At 37.2% G+C, this 15,467-nt stretch overlaps 1 pseudogene across 1 annotated transcript in view; it reads left to right on the plus strand.

Annotated features, from left to right (window-relative positions):
* The window catches only part of LOC308649351 (serine palmitoyltransferase 1-like), a 42,784-nt pseudogene that overhangs the window by 10,664 nt on the left and 16,653 nt on the right, over positions 1 to 15,467 (plus strand). Inside the window, exons 4-6 of the transcript in view lie at positions 6,120 to 6,213; positions 7,184 to 7,256; positions 13,893 to 14,025. The product of the transcript in view is annotated as a serine palmitoyltransferase 1-like (transcript). The remainder of the gene's footprint in view (positions 1 to 6,119; positions 6,214 to 7,183; positions 7,257 to 13,892; positions 14,026 to 15,467) is intronic.

A 15,467-nucleotide genomic window follows, 5' to 3' on the forward strand; every position in this document is an offset into this window, starting at 1 on the left:
TTTGCCTATCAGCACCAGTGCCAAATCTAGCACTACCAGGGTCTGAAATATTTACTGCTTCTTTGTGTAAAGTACTTTCTTCCCCTTTTCTTTTTGGGCATTACTGGGTATTCTACCCAGGGCATCGTACATGCTAGATAAGTACTCTACCACTGAGCTATACTCTTGGCCGTTTTTAAATTTTATTTTGAGACAGAATTTCACTAAGGATCTTATGTTTTATTATAAAGACAGCATCCTGCCTGGCCTCAAACTTGAAATCCTCCTGCCTCTGGTGGGATTACTGATATGTGCCACCTTCTTCCTTCTGAGTTTAGTTTACTTATCTTATCCTTCCATGTAATTTTGAAGTTTGTAGAGATAATAGTTTTTGCCTCATAATACAGTATGGCCTTTAATAATATGATGAGCAATAAAAAAAATCAAGCATTCTTGTTTTGTTCCTGTTGTTGCAGAATATTTCTCCATTAATTTCCACTTAATATTTATAGATCTGGGGTATATATTATCTTCTCAGTTTGAGAACATACTTTTCTGATCTTAGTTTTCTAAGAATTTTAATTTTTAAATAAATATTGGATTTTATCAAATATCATTTCTGTCTCTATTAAGAGCATTCATAATTTTCTTTATTTCATTATATATCATGTATTTTTCTCAAATTGAATGATGCTTCCTGATATTTAACTTTCTTCTACATCTTTTAGATTCACACTGTTCTTTTTCTGATACAGTTGAACTCACAAAATACACATTTTTAACGTTTTCTAGTACTAATTCACAGTCAGTTTTCCAAAACCTTTAGAGTGGAGAATTCAGAATTATTTAGGTTTTGAAATATAATGAAGTACTTATTCCTTATTAGAGAACCACTTTTTCGTGAAGCCTGGGGCAGCATCCCGTGTGAATATTTGCACTCAGTGGAATAAGTAAAAGCAATAAATAGTTCATCATCAGTTTAGGACAGGTTTTAGTGCCAAATGAATTTGTGGCAAACTTTAAAAACTCCTGTATCTGTGTTGAGGGCTATAAATTCCCTTACAAATACTATTAACCTATATTTTTAATATATGTGTTATTCAGATCTAAGTATTTTCTAATTTTCATTCTGATATTTTCCTTTAACCAAAGCATAAGTGTTTTCCCTGAACTTTGTTCTTCTCAGTAATTTATAATTTATTGACTATGATCATAAAGTGTTGTGGATGATATCCTTTCTGAATGAGACTAGTGCTCTTGTTGAGATTTACTTTTGTCTTTATTGAGAGTTTGTGCAAATGTTAAAGTTATATTGTGTGTTACATATGCAGATCTTTATCTTGTGGGTTTGAAAGTATGTTGCTAGGTGTCTTAGGGCTCAGTATTTTTTAGTGGTTTTGAATGTTCCTTTTGTCGTCTTGTAGCAGCTTTCCTCATTTTTCTAATAATACTTTTTATCTTAAAGTCTGTCTGATAGCACTGTAGCTATACCAGCTTAGTTTTAACAAGTAATTAATAATTTAGTTAATAAGTAATTAATAATTATCATTCTCTCTTTTGTTTTCAACTTTACTCTTGTTTATTTTGTACATAATTGGGTTTTAAAAGCCCAATCAGTATCTTCGTCTTTTTTTCAACAATTTCGTTATAGATGGACACAGTAACTTTATTTTGTTTATTTTTATGTGGTGCCAAGAATCAAACCCACTGCCTTACTTGTGCTAGGCAAGTGCTCTACCACTGAGATACAACCCCAGTCCAGTATCTTCATCTTTTAACTGAGGGGTTTGAATACATTTATTGTGATTACTAAGTTATTTGTATAATAAATATTAATACTGCTGAAATATGAGATAATTCATAATTTTCCTAGTAAAATTTAAGGTATTTTTTTGGCCACTTTGATATGTAAAATTAAATGGATATATAAGAAATAGCCAGAAATAATCTATCTAATTTAATCATACATATATTAAATCTCTTTGTACAAATAGTATTATTTGAAAATATTGCAATTCCCCTTACTTCATGCAGTAATCTTATTCTGATTCTTTACAGACAGCTTGGATACCATATTTATCATTTTAATCACTTCAAAAATTAATTTTCAAGATGTCATTTTCACCTTCATTAATACTTGAGATCCATAATTTCTTAAATCTGTGTATTTTGCAGTATTTTACCCAAGTCTCAAATATTTATTCACTGTCACTCCTATACTTGACCCCTGTGGTAAAGTTTTTTGTTGTCTTTTTGTTTTAAAGGTTTATTTACTTGGTTGTGTAATACTTTCATTATGAAATCTTATTCCAAGGAATATATAATTTGGGTGGGAATTTATGCTATATTTATGTCAAATTATTTTACCTCTGTCTAAGAGAGAGGCAGAGAGAAGGAAAGAGGGAGGTAGAAAGAAGAAATTTGTTTCTTTTGACTACCTAAAAGTAGAATTGATAGAGATCATTTCTGGCAGTAGTTAGAATTCAGTTCTGCTCCTTATAATAGGAAATACAAACTTTCCTGGTTTGAATAAAATAGTTGTTAATTTCCCTTTGCCTACAGGTGAAGGGAGGGGACAGCTGCACAAATGTTCAGGGACCCAGGTTCCCATTCTGCTATTGTACTCTTGAGGTGTTGTGTGACTTCTATTGATAAGTCACCTAAGACAGAATGGTAAGCAGATCAAATTAGGTTACGTACATGTGCAAATACAATGCATTGACTCCCTCTGGCATATACAATTATAAGTCACCAATGAAATTTTTAAAAAATAAAAGTAGTTTTGGACTAGAAACAAGTTAGAGAACAGCCAATCTTGTTATTCTAGTTTAATTTAAAATCCTAAAAAAAAAAAAAAAAAAAAAAAAAAAAGAAAAGAGGTCCTCTTTCTGCTTTGCTTTGTCAGGTTGGTTAAGGCAGCACTGGCCACACCTAGTTGCGGGAACAACTGGAAAATGCCTCTGCTGTTCCAGGTGGCAGGGTAGAAATAAGAGAATACATGTTAGATTGGCAGCTCTTGATCTCTGCTGCTCGTGTTGCCCAAATAGCTGATGTAATTGCAGAAGTGCCGGGTAATGTGAGAGACTGAGGGCTCACCTATGTGGCTCTCTGTTACTGCAGGGATAAAAATTGGAGCAGATGACTTGTAGATTCTACTTTGAGCATCATCTTTCTTAAATACCATGCTTTTACTGGTTTCATTTCTTTTTCCCCCTTGCATTCTGTTTTCCTGATCTCATTTTCTCAACTCACTTTTCTTCATTTCTTTCTTAACCCTCATATTTAACATAAGCATTTTCTGTCTAACTTTTAATCAGAATTTCTCATCTTACTGAACAGGACTGGGACTTTCTCCACTCTCTACCTCGGTTATTCCCAATTCTTCAGTTCCCCCAGTTTACACCCTCCTGGATTATTATTTTTGTGAAATACCACTTCTTACCTTTACCTGTTACCAGTTTCTTTGCTACTCTGTATTTATTGCTTTATCTATCCAACTTCTTTGGACTTAAAATGTTTTTTTCCTAAAATATATTCTCTGTTAGATCCCTCAGTAGGGGTTTGTAGAAGATAATCTCATCTCTTACTGAAAAATGTTTTCATTTTACCTTTTTGAGTAACAGAGAGAAATAAGTTCTAGATGGGTATTTTCCCTACAGCCCTTGGAAAATTTCACCATCACGTTTTTGTCACTATTTTGGTGAGGCTAATGTCAGTCTAATTGGTGCCCATCTTTTGTTTTTCCTAGTGGCTTTTACAATTGTTCTCTTTATTGGTAGAATTCTGCTGTTTGACTATATGTGTCTTTCTATAATTTATTCTTACCCTGTTAAGGTTTTTCCTTTTCAGTCTGATTCCAGTCCTAAATGAATTCTGAGAACTTTTTAGCTGTTATCTATTTGAAATGTTATCTCTTCCCTTTTCCTTTTCTTCTCCATTGTTTTATTTGGAACATCTGCCTAATGTTTTTTTTTTTTTTTTTTTTTTAGTTGCCAGTGGACTTTATTGATTTATTTATATGAAAAACAAACCCAGTTCCTCACGCATGTGAGGCAAGCGCTGTACCACTGAGCCACAACCCAGCCTTGTGCCTAATGTTCTTTTAACCTTTTCTTGGTATCCTTCATGTCCAGTATGTGCAGATTGCTATTTTTTCATTTCTTTATATTTCTCAGCTCTTTCATTTTCCATAGTGTCTGGGTATTTAATCTGTATCTTAGATTTCTAATTTTATTGACACTTAATTTTTATTTCTGGAAGTTACATATGGTTATTTTACACATCTATCTGCCTGTCCTTTTGTTCACAGTGCCTCAATCTTTCCTTGTGTTTATGCTTTTGATCCTTAACGCCTTCTTGTTCTGACACCTCAAGTTCTCAGGTGCTCGCCCCTCTGTACTCTTTTGTCTGCTGACTCTTGCTCATGGGAGGGTTGTGATTGTGATTGGGAAGAGTTTTCTCTTCCTTCCTTTTAAGTCCTCTGAAACCTTGATTGTGAAGGTATCTTTGGTCTGACTTGCTTCTGCAAGGTACCGTGTAGGGTTTTAGCTCCAAGATTCCTGTGTCTAGTACCTTGTTTGACTTATTCCAGCTAGCCTGCATGGAGGACAGGTAGGAGACTTTAGTTTGCACTGGATGCTGATTTCCTTTCCTTTCCTTCTCTAAGCGCTAGACCAGAATACCAGCCCTACATCATGTCATGCTGCCCCCTGGCAGCTTAGGGCTATATAGTCTGGAGCTGTGGATGTACTTACTCTTGATATTTTATATTCTTTTTGTGTTACAGTGTTTATGGAATGACTTAAATTCTCAGAGTCAACAACCTCTAGTAAGGGTTTGTCTACTCAGGTGTTTCTGTTTGTCTTTTTGTGATGGCCAGCACCTCCACAATCAGGGAAGAGTTGGGGACACTCACAGAAGGCCCTGATAAGTAGGAAAGTAAATAACACTGGATTTGAAAGAAGCCCTCAAAGGCCCATGGAACAATGGAGATGTTTAGAGAGTATCTCTTATGGAGCATGCACTTCTATAATCACAGTTACCCTAAGAGAGAGATTCTCCCCCTAATTTAAAGGTGATGACCCTGATCATGGAGTCCAGGTGACATCCCAAGCATCCAGTGCTGTCAGCAGTCATAATGCAGATGGTGTCTATCTACAGTCCATTTTATTTTCACTGAGTCTTCTTGCCTTTGTATGGGTCAGTTTGCTTTTGTGAATTTACTTCAGACTGACTTTTCCTTCTCTGGTTTTCCAGTATTTTGTGTTATTTTTCTCATGAAATTACCAATTCTATTTGAGACAGGAGCCACAATTCTCAGTCTTTTCTAGCTTCAGTGCATTTTATAGAGTGACCCAGTTCACGGGCTAATACAGAAACAAAACTGAAATCAGAGTTTGCTGGCATGCATGGTCCTTTCTCTCACCCTGTGCAATGGCTGTGTCTCCTTTGTTCCATTATATTCTTGTTGTTCCCTTTAGTCAAAATAGGCTGGTTGTAATGAACATGGTCTCACAGTCCTTGAATAAATGGTTCATGACCTGTAGTTTGACCCTATATTTTTTGAAGCATGGCTTATACTTCAGTGTATTCAGGAGAGGGCTTACCAGGGGGTCCTCAAGTACCCATTCTCCCATCTTAGCCATGCTTGGATCAGTTTCCTAATTTGGGGGGAGATGGTAGGGTAAGGATGGGGAATCCCTATTATTTTTTTCATGACTTCTTATAGATATTGTTTATTTTTAAACATTAATCATAGCTTACTCTGCCTATTCTTGCTTTTGATCTTGATCATTTTATGTTTCCTGCCTATTTGTATAATTCCAGATATTTCTGAGATACTTTATTTAGCTACTTCTTTCTTAAGCAAAGTTTAAAACAAAGCAAAGATTTGCCATTTGCCCATCTCGGAATTCTAGCTCATTTTTCTTTTTTATTTAAGTAGTACATGGTAAGTTACTCAGAATAGAATTTATGGAAAGGTGTCTAGTTTTTACTTTCCTTTTACTCCTTAAAAATAAAAGAGAAGATTGGTATGCAAGTAGGGCAGAATGGCTACGCTACTCTGTTGTGCCTACCACTAGGGTAATATGTGACATGAATGTGTATTGAAGCGTATCACTTTTGTCTCTTTTTCCTAGCCCTCCAAGCCACAACATTGTGGTGAATGGGAAAGAATGTGTGAACTTTGCGTCCTTTAATTTTCTTGGATTGCTGGATAATCCTAGGGTTAAGGTGAGTAGCACATAATGCTGAAGTGTGCAGAGCTGTGGGTGCCTTAGAACATGCCATATCAGGCTCCTGTTCCCAAATGCCCCAGGACACATATAACATTACTGACTTAAGAAACAGAACATAAAATAAAAGGTAAGTGTGGACTATCAGAAGGGATGTGTAAGCATTTTCCATTACGCTTTGTTTGACAGACCCATAACCTGGATTTAGACAAAGGGAAGCGAGAATGTCTAATAGTGCCAGGTGCAGGGCACATGCCTGTAATCCCAGCGGCTTGGAGGCTGAGGCAGGAGGATCATGAGTTCAAAGTCAGCCTCAACAGTAGTGAGGCTCTGAGCAACTCAAGTGAGACCTTGTCTCCAATTAAAATATAAAATAAGGTTGGGTATGTGGCTCAGTGGTTGAGTGCCCCTTTGTTCAATCAGCAGTACCAAAAAAAAAAAAAAAAAAAAAAGAATGTCTCATAGAGCTTAGTGTGGGTGACAGCGAAGTACCAAGTAAACCAGACTTGAATTAGTCAGAAAGGTGCTAGGGATTTATTCCCAATATTGGGATTGTGAAGTAGCAAACATTTTTCAGGAAAGACTTATATCCACAATGTAAAAAATATAAAGGCATTTGGTTAACCAGGTTTTGAGAGTCAAGCTAATATAACTGTCCATGTTTTAAGTCATACACCTGAGTCTTCACACGTGTAGTTTTCTTACATCCTATTAGAGTTGTCTTAGTCCTGGGCTGGGGTTGTGGCTAGTGGTAGAGCACTTGCCTAGCATGTATGAGGCACTGGTTTCAATTCTCAGTGTCGCATATAAATAAAATTAAAATAAAAAGAATTATCTTAGTTCTAAGAAAGGAAGAGAAGTAGAGGAAGGATAAGGAACTGTGTGGGTTAAAGAATAAAAAGCATGAAAATGTTGATTTTTATACTTTTAGATAAATTATTAAAATATAAATTTTTCCTAAAATATAGGCAGCAGCTTTAGCATCTCTTAAGAAGTATGGAGTGGGAACCTGTGGCCCTAGAGGATTTTATGGCACTTTTGGTAAGTTGTTGTGATACTCTTGTTTTTAACACTTCTACTTTTAAGATTGATTTCAGAGCTCATTGGAATATATGATCAGTTTGGGTGTTAAGCTGACATGCGCAATATCTTACCTAACTTTCATTTTGTGGTTTGGAAGCATTGTTGGGAAGTGCACTGATCTGGGATTGAAAGTAACCTGTGGAAAAGAGCTGTGGGTGCCTTAGAACATGCCATATCGGGCTCCTGTTCCCAAATGCCCCAAGACACAGCAGTGTGGAGAATACTGTTTGCATTATGCATGCCAGCTGTTAGGAGAAGACCCATTTGCAGGTGGTGCTGTTCTCATAGTTGTCCAAGAACCCAGGTCTTCCCCATCTCTTTGCTCTAGTGTCTGAGGATATTGGCCTGGTCTTTGTGGTGGACACAAGTCACAGTATGGGGGAATAGAAGTGCAGGGTAGCTCTGAAGGAGAGGTGGCTTTGCACATCATTTCTACCCACTGTCCTCTGGTGACCACTAACTCCAGGCCATACCTAGCCACAAAGGGGGCTGGGAAAGAGCCCGAACTGGAAAAGAGCCCTAGCTGGGCACCATGTTCCAGGAAGAAAGGCAACAACAGATTTGCTGGTGGAGTTACAAGCTTTTTTCTTTCTGGAATGAAAGTTCTTTGACTTCTTTGTGTGATTATGACCCGAGGCAGGCTAATTAAATATTTGGGTAAGTGTATAACAAATGTCATGAGCTCCCTAACTTAGTCTTTAAGAAAGATCTTGGCATTTTATGGCTATTTTTATTAAGTGTATGTTGGTCTTTTCTTCTGAAAACGTCGTTAAATAACTGTTCAAATGACTGTATTGCTGAAAATAGCATTCTGGCTTACCCAGTATCCAAGTGTGGGGTAAGTAGATCAAGGGAGACATCGTCTGTCTCCTACCCTTATTTGCATTTCTGGATCTTTCTGTTTATTTTGTTTTTAGTTTTAACAGTTAACTTGATTTAATGTAAGGGAACATCTTTCTTTATTCCTTGTTTGGTGGTTACATAATTTATTTCGAAAACAGAGTAATGTCCAAGAATCCTGCATCTTAATGGATCTTGAAAATCTTGCTTTTATCATCCCTCCCAACTACTCAGAAGAAGAGGAGAAATCCCAGAGAAGTTAAGCATCTTCCTCTCAGTCACACAGCTCATTAATTCAATCCTAAAATTAGACCCAGTGTCCTGACTCCCAGTCTTAATGGCAACATCAAAGGACTGAGTTTAGATCAGAGCCTCCCACTTTCTTCTAGTCTTAAGACAAACACTCGTTGTTTGCTTGGTTTTTATTGGTAGGGAATTATTTCCTTAACAAAGTACTAGAAAACTAGAAAAGGCAATTTTTTATGAGGTTGTTGGTTGTCATCTGATTAATGAGGCTTTCTTTCTCTGACTATTTGCTGGGATAAAGAAATTGCTTTCTTAAAAGCCTCTCTTTATAGTGGATTTTATTTGCATGTGTAGCCTTGACCTCTTCTTAGAAGATAATCTGGGAAGACAAATTTATTGCCAAATCAAATTGTGAAGGGAAAAAAAGTTTTAAATCTTCAAAACCAGTTTCCCAAAGCTATCAAATACATTGTTAAAATAGCCTAGTTAACTTTCCATTTGGATCACTTGCATAAGAGTATGCTGGGGGCTTTTAAACATCAAGTCCTTAGATTAATAGCTGTTAAATTAATTTTCTTGACCGGGTAATTCAGTACAGGATGTAAACATCAAAACAGAAGACAGAAGTAGACAAGAGAAGCCTTTTAACCTCTGCCCTGTCCTCCCTATCACCATTCCATCCCCTCGAAAAAACAAGCTTCCATTACTAGTTTTTTAATTTTGCCAGAGATTTTGTGTTTCAGAATATGTTTTGCAGAATATGAAAACTTCTTTTATACATATGTGTTTCCCCCATTTTTGGAAAAATTGTTGTACACAGTATTTATTGTTCTCTTCCTTGATATTGAAATTGATATATTTTTGCTTGTTTTGTTTTTTGTGGTGCTAGAAATGGAACTAAGGACCTTGCACAAGCTATACAAACACTCTACCACTGGAATCCAGTCCCCAAATTAATGGGTTTTAAATTTAAATTGGATTTGATCTTTCAGGTATCTGAATGAGCCACCCCAGGCAACTGTGAATACAGTTGCTTATTGAGTCCTCTGTAAGCTATTTTATTGGTCACTGATTCATCCTAATTCTAAAATTATAGTTGAAGGTTCGAAGAGACTTTGGGATCTGGACCAAAGTTGCAAGTTAATTTGCAGTGGGACAGTTTTATAATGAGACAGGTGGAAGTAATCTGTCGTGTTTTCTGAGTGTGTTGTCCTTCAGACAACTTATTTCTTTTCTTCTTAATAGTTGCACAGTTCTCTTGTTATCTTTTTCCTTTCTATATATAAAATGCCCATATTTGTACTTTTTTGTTTCCAGCATGACTTTTTCTGTTTTTCCTTATTCTGGAAGTAATCATTTAAATATTTCTAGTTTTATTAATGCACCTTAAATTTTTAACATTTAGCAATATCACAAACTATTTCTGGTCATCTCAATCTAAATTTTAAATCTCTGAAATGCACTGTATAATTTAGTTATTCTAAATATTTAGGGCACATTTGCTCTTTGCACTGAGCACAGAAGCAGTTATGAGGGACCCCTTTCCCTCTTGTAGTCTTATGTGTATCCCTAAAGAGTTTAGTTCAAGGCTTAGGATCTCTTTTTCCCAGGGCCCCCAAAAGATAGCTTTTAACTTTGTCTTCTTTGTGTTCTTCTCTAGAGTTATCATATTCAGGGATCTGTTTTCCAAATCCATTCCCTCTTTTAGTTCTCTTTCTCTCTCTCTCTCTCTTTTTTTTTTTTCCAATTTTTCAGATCCTGAACACAAATCATTTGTGGTACAAGTAAATCTCCTTAATATTCCCTTTTTACTATTTTTACAGTAGCATATAAGCCAGATGGTTAATACAAAAAAAAAAAAAAAAGGAAATATAGCAATGATTGAGTTAAAATTTTATGTCATTTTTTTTAGGTTAAATCTTCTCCTGCCTCCCAGGTGCATGGCAGGTAGAGCTAAACAAGTTCTCACAATGGTGACCAGAATGTCTCCTCACCGACTTCTGAGGAAGTTAAGGAGCCTTCTCTTCCTCCGAGGCTATCTGATCTCTGTGCACCCATGAGGGTGTCTTCTGAAGAACACTTTTTTTCTTTGTTTTGCTTTTAATATACTTAAACCTATATTTACCTGTGATTTTTCTCCCTGGTACCCTGGGATCTGTTTTACATATGTAATTCCTGCATGGCTCTTTGGCTTCACCAAATGGAAAGACAGTTGTGTGGTAAGGGTTTCTTGGTGAGAGATGATGGCATTTAATTCTGTTTGGAGCCATTAGTAAACAGTTGTTCATTTGGGTGTTTTTTGAAAACATCTTCTTTCTTTGTGTTAGTCTACTTAACTTTCATTTCATATTTTAGTGGGAAGAACATTAGACATAAAATTCCTAGATGTGCCACTTTTCTCCTGCCAGTCCTAGGGTGTGGTTGGCTCAGGTGGGAATATCTCTTCTTGCATAGCTTTTAAAAGTTTGGTAGGATTCTCATGTGAAAACATTTTGAAAAACATCCTGTGCTAGAGTTATGTTCTAATGAATACAGAAGTCTTATTATTTTTACTTTCAGAAAAACTTGTGTATCCTGGACTTTTTCAAAAGAGTAGTATAAATGCAAAAATATGAAGCTCTTAGAGAAAAACATAGTAGGTAAAATGTTTCTAAAATGTGACAAAGTTTACTATTTTTTGGTCTTTCCTCAAGAAAACAGTGCAGAAGGCTATCACATGATTTCATTTTAAGTAAGAAGCTAAACAAGTAGTTCTTAGAAGAAGAGACTGTAATTATTAGAAATTCAGATAATTAAGATAGCAAACTGTAACCGGGTTTTCCCTTTTAAAAGAAAACCTTTTCTTCTCCAGGTACCGTTTTAATTGAGCAGTCTTACATAGCATCCTGCTTGTTCCATTCCAGGCACTGTTCTTTATTGGCATTAACCCATGTGAATCTAACATCCCTTTGAGGAAGGGCTAGCTATTATCCCATATGGCTGAGGCACTGAGAGGCACAGCGCAGTTTTAGGTTTTCCCAGATGCACACCAGGTGACGGGGGACCCCAAGGCCTGTCTGTAATCTGAACTTCATGGTGGCCTTGGCTGCCAGAGCCTCTGATCTGGGAGCTAGACATGAAGATAAGCCAGTGTGAGAAAATGGGCCCAGTGCTCTGAGTCTTGTAGAGACTCTCTGGAGCACCTTCTGCAGTGGTATCTGCTGCTGTGACTTTGAGAATGCAGTGCTTGAGTTTTGTTCCATCCAGAGCTGAAGTATCAATTGCTGAAATGCATTTGTTCACAGAAGACATGAACATCAGAAGTCAAAGAATAGCTCCCTGACGGTTTTCCTCCTTGCTGACTCCCCTCCCTTGGGTTGAGAGTTTCTTCATTGTACAAAGTAGCATCAAGAGAAACTAGTTCTGCAGTCACCCTGTCACAGAACCTGCTCTGCAAGGCCAGTATCTGCCAAACCCAGAATCTTTAGATAAAAGGAAAGCCCAGTCTTTCTGAAACTTTTGTACTTAGGTGTTGATTTATAGTTTGAAGGTTTTTCTTGCTACCTTACAGCACCTGTATATAAACAGTTAGGAGTGCAGGTAATGATGGGGTAGTCCTAACATGCCAGTTTTCATCCACTCACTTGCTCACTCTGAAGCCCTGAAACAAAACGATGTTCAGTTTTACAGTCTCATCTCTCATCAGTCAGGAGTCATTTAGAGCTAAGAAGTCTATAGAATGATTTAAAATAAAATCCCTTTTATAGTTAGCAAAAACAAGGTGTCTGTGTCCATAGCATGATTTTCTTTTTTGAAATTGGGATGTCTAATGAAAGCAGTCCACCATGTCCTGGGCAGCCCATCTGCTGACTACTTGGGGAGGTTTGTGGTAGATTCTCCCAATCAGAGGCACTATAATTGAAGGAGGCCTCTTCCTTGGGGTCTGCTTGGTGGCAAAGTGAGAAGTGGCTGGGAGGTAACACTAGGATGTGAGGGATGACCTCCCTGAGATTAACCCTTACTCATTTGCTTGGACTCTTCAGTTTTCAACTACTCTTCGCTCTCCAGCCAGGTTTTGCCTGAAACCTTTCACTAAATAACATCTCTCTTAGAAGGTGCCTTGGACTTGGTGTAATGTCACAATATCCCCTACTTGGCTCAACTGGGATCTAGTCCACTAAACTTAGTGTTATTGTAAAATCCCACGTTTGTTTAATGTTGACATAAGGAAAAGTATCCAGTCTGAAGATAACTCTATTGGTAATGGAAATTGAATATTTCATGTGTTTCTTTCATGACTCTAGATTCCATTTGTATAAGTTGAAATGAAATGAAGAGAAGCATGCTTTATGTTTAATCATGACTTGACTGGAATGTGACTTCATTTTTACAGTTCTGTAACATCCTTTTAAGAAGTCTAGAACTAGAGTGGGCCCTGCCAGCTATCCGCACTCTCTACCACTTGGAAACGTCCCTCACGTGGAAATGTCTTGGCCCCTGCTGTTGTCCCTAGTTCAGACTTCCCCTCAGGGAACATACCACAGCTTCTTCTTCCACCATCTCAAAAATCTGTCTCTGCTATCTCTTATCATCACCCGCTCCTTTCTCCCTCAGAGCTGGCAGGACCCAGCTTCTTCCTTCCTGTGTCAGAAGTGCTTCTTGCACAGAGCAAATGGGAAAACTGTGATCTAGTCCTCCAGATGTGGGTCCTGCTGCAGTTAAAAGAGCAAAAGGAATGTTTAAAAATTCATTTCTCTCCTTGATAATGTCTCATTGTAAAACTACTTTGAAGTTCTAAGGATCAAAGGCAGTTGGTAGACTGTTCACTCTAAGCATTGCTGTCCTTCATCCCAGGACATGAAGCCTCATGGCACAGCTGTAAGGAACCCTGATTTAAGAGGGAAATAAAAACAGGTCAGTTTAATAATTATAAATTATCTAATCATTACATCAGCATTCTTCATAAGCTACTTCTGTGGAGGTATCCTGTTTCTTTAGGTATTATAAACTTGAATTTCCCGGTATACTCTTAAGAAATTCAGACAGAAGCCCAATCCTACAAAGAGATGGCAGATGCCACAAAGAATACTAACACAGATTGTGAAAGACATCGTCACTGAATTGCTAATACATGTTACCATCTCCTGCAGAGTTTACAGGTCCTTTCTCTAAAACGCAAAAAGACGGTATATTAACGTGGCCTCAGTGTTTTTGCTCCAGGAAGTTAAAGTAGATAGTCAGTGGATCTGGAATTCCTACAGTAGAGTGAAATAAAAGCAAAATTGCCTCTGTCACACATTTATAGATAGGAAGGTAGTTGATGTTAATTTCGTGTTTTTCAGAAGTGCTTCTAGCCTAGAATTATTTTAATATATCTTTTATAGTTTATTATTTAAAAAATAGATTTTATCCATAAGGTGAAAGTGTTAATAATTAAGCTATTATGTTCCTTTCTTTATTTTTTAGTGTAAAGGAAGAATCAATCATTATAAGACAGTTTTAACTTATTCAACTTTTTTGTTGAAATAGATGTTCATTTGGATTTGGAAGAGCGCCTGGCAAAATTTATGAAGACTGAAGAAGCCATTATATATTCATATGGATTTTCCACCATAGCCAGTGCGATTCCTGCTTACTCTAAGAGAGGAGACATTGTATTTGTGTAAGTCAGCTTTACTTGTACTTCCAGTCAGAATTTGAAATGTTGACCATCTCAGAGAATTCTTCCATTGGAAGTTTTCTACATACTGTAATAGGAAGTTTTCTTTTTATTTGTAAAGAAATATACAAAGGGTATGAGACATTTACTCAAGGATGCTTGAAGGTTTCAGTTGTCATCTGCTATTGAGATTTTATTTATTTACATTTAGATGAGGCATACCACCTGCCCTCCCTGTTCAGTTCTGTGGCCTTGTGGTGCCTCCTGAGTCCATGTCATGGTCTCACACTGCTCATTCTGCCTGGCAGTCACTTCTCATCACCCATCCATCCCAAACTCAGATCTCTGCTAATCTCGCTTTAGAGTTTATTTAAGGACACAGGAGCCATAAATTGAAAATGTCCTTACTGCCCACAGCAGATCCTGGATGCATGATACTGCTGTCACTAGAAATGCAAAGGCTGGCAAGGAGAAGATGTGAACTACCTTTTCAGGCTTTTTTTTTTTTTTTTTCTCCTTTTAACCATTTCTCCCCAGATATTTGAGCTGTAGCCTCCTCATTAGCCTTACACACTGGTTTCCTCTCCCCTCAAGTTCTTTGTACATGCAGTCCCCATGCCTGGAATACTGTTCCCTCCTCTTGTCATCAATTTATTTCCTGCTCATTATATTTATAATATCTGCTCTGCTGGGAAGCCTTGCTCAACTTCTCAGAGCAGGTCAAAACCCCTGCCAGAAAGAATTTGATATCCTTATGAATCAATGCACTGACATTCCCACTGCCTGTCCTTCATTCCCCTCAAGCATGAAGAGACATTCTCTCTCCACTCTTCTTTTCTAGTTCTTATAACAGTTAATAATTTTATATCTTTGATTATTTTCTTCTGTTTCTTGCTGAAAGCCCATTGCTTAGGATCACATTTATCATTTAATAGTATTCATTTAAATATTAGTTCAGTAAATCAATGAACAAAAAAAAGAGGGGTCCGAGTACTTGAATGCTGGAGCCTGGCCTGCCTGGACCCTGCACTGTCCTGTTACCTGCCACTCACCACTGGAGGTGCTGCTTGTGCAGTGGCAGAACCTTCCACTGCACCCGCTACAGAGCTGAGTCTCCCTAGGGATTTTCAAGGTATATGTGACCCAATCCTCACCAGAACCCTTCAGTAATCTGGAGCACTGAGGAAGGCTTAGTTGGGCATTTTAATTAAAATTAAATACTGTGAAAGACTCACCACTAACTTGAAAGCCATTGATTTAAACAGTGTTTCTTTGTTTTCCATAAAAGCAGAGTTAGAGATAACTGCAATGTCATCATCTATTTACCACTTATTCAAGGACCCACTATTAATTCGTTTTTGAGTTTAAGTCCAGAAGAAGTGAACTTGTAGCTACCTTTATCAGATTCAATAAATACTATGTTTTGAGTTTTAGCTGGTGGGAAA

The sequence above is a fragment of the Spermophilus citellus genome (genome assembly GCF_964194105.1).
Source record: "Spermophilus citellus genome assembly, chromosome: 5".
In the NCBI taxonomy this organism is placed as follows: domain Eukaryota; kingdom Metazoa; phylum Chordata; class Mammalia; order Rodentia; family Sciuridae; genus Spermophilus; species Spermophilus citellus.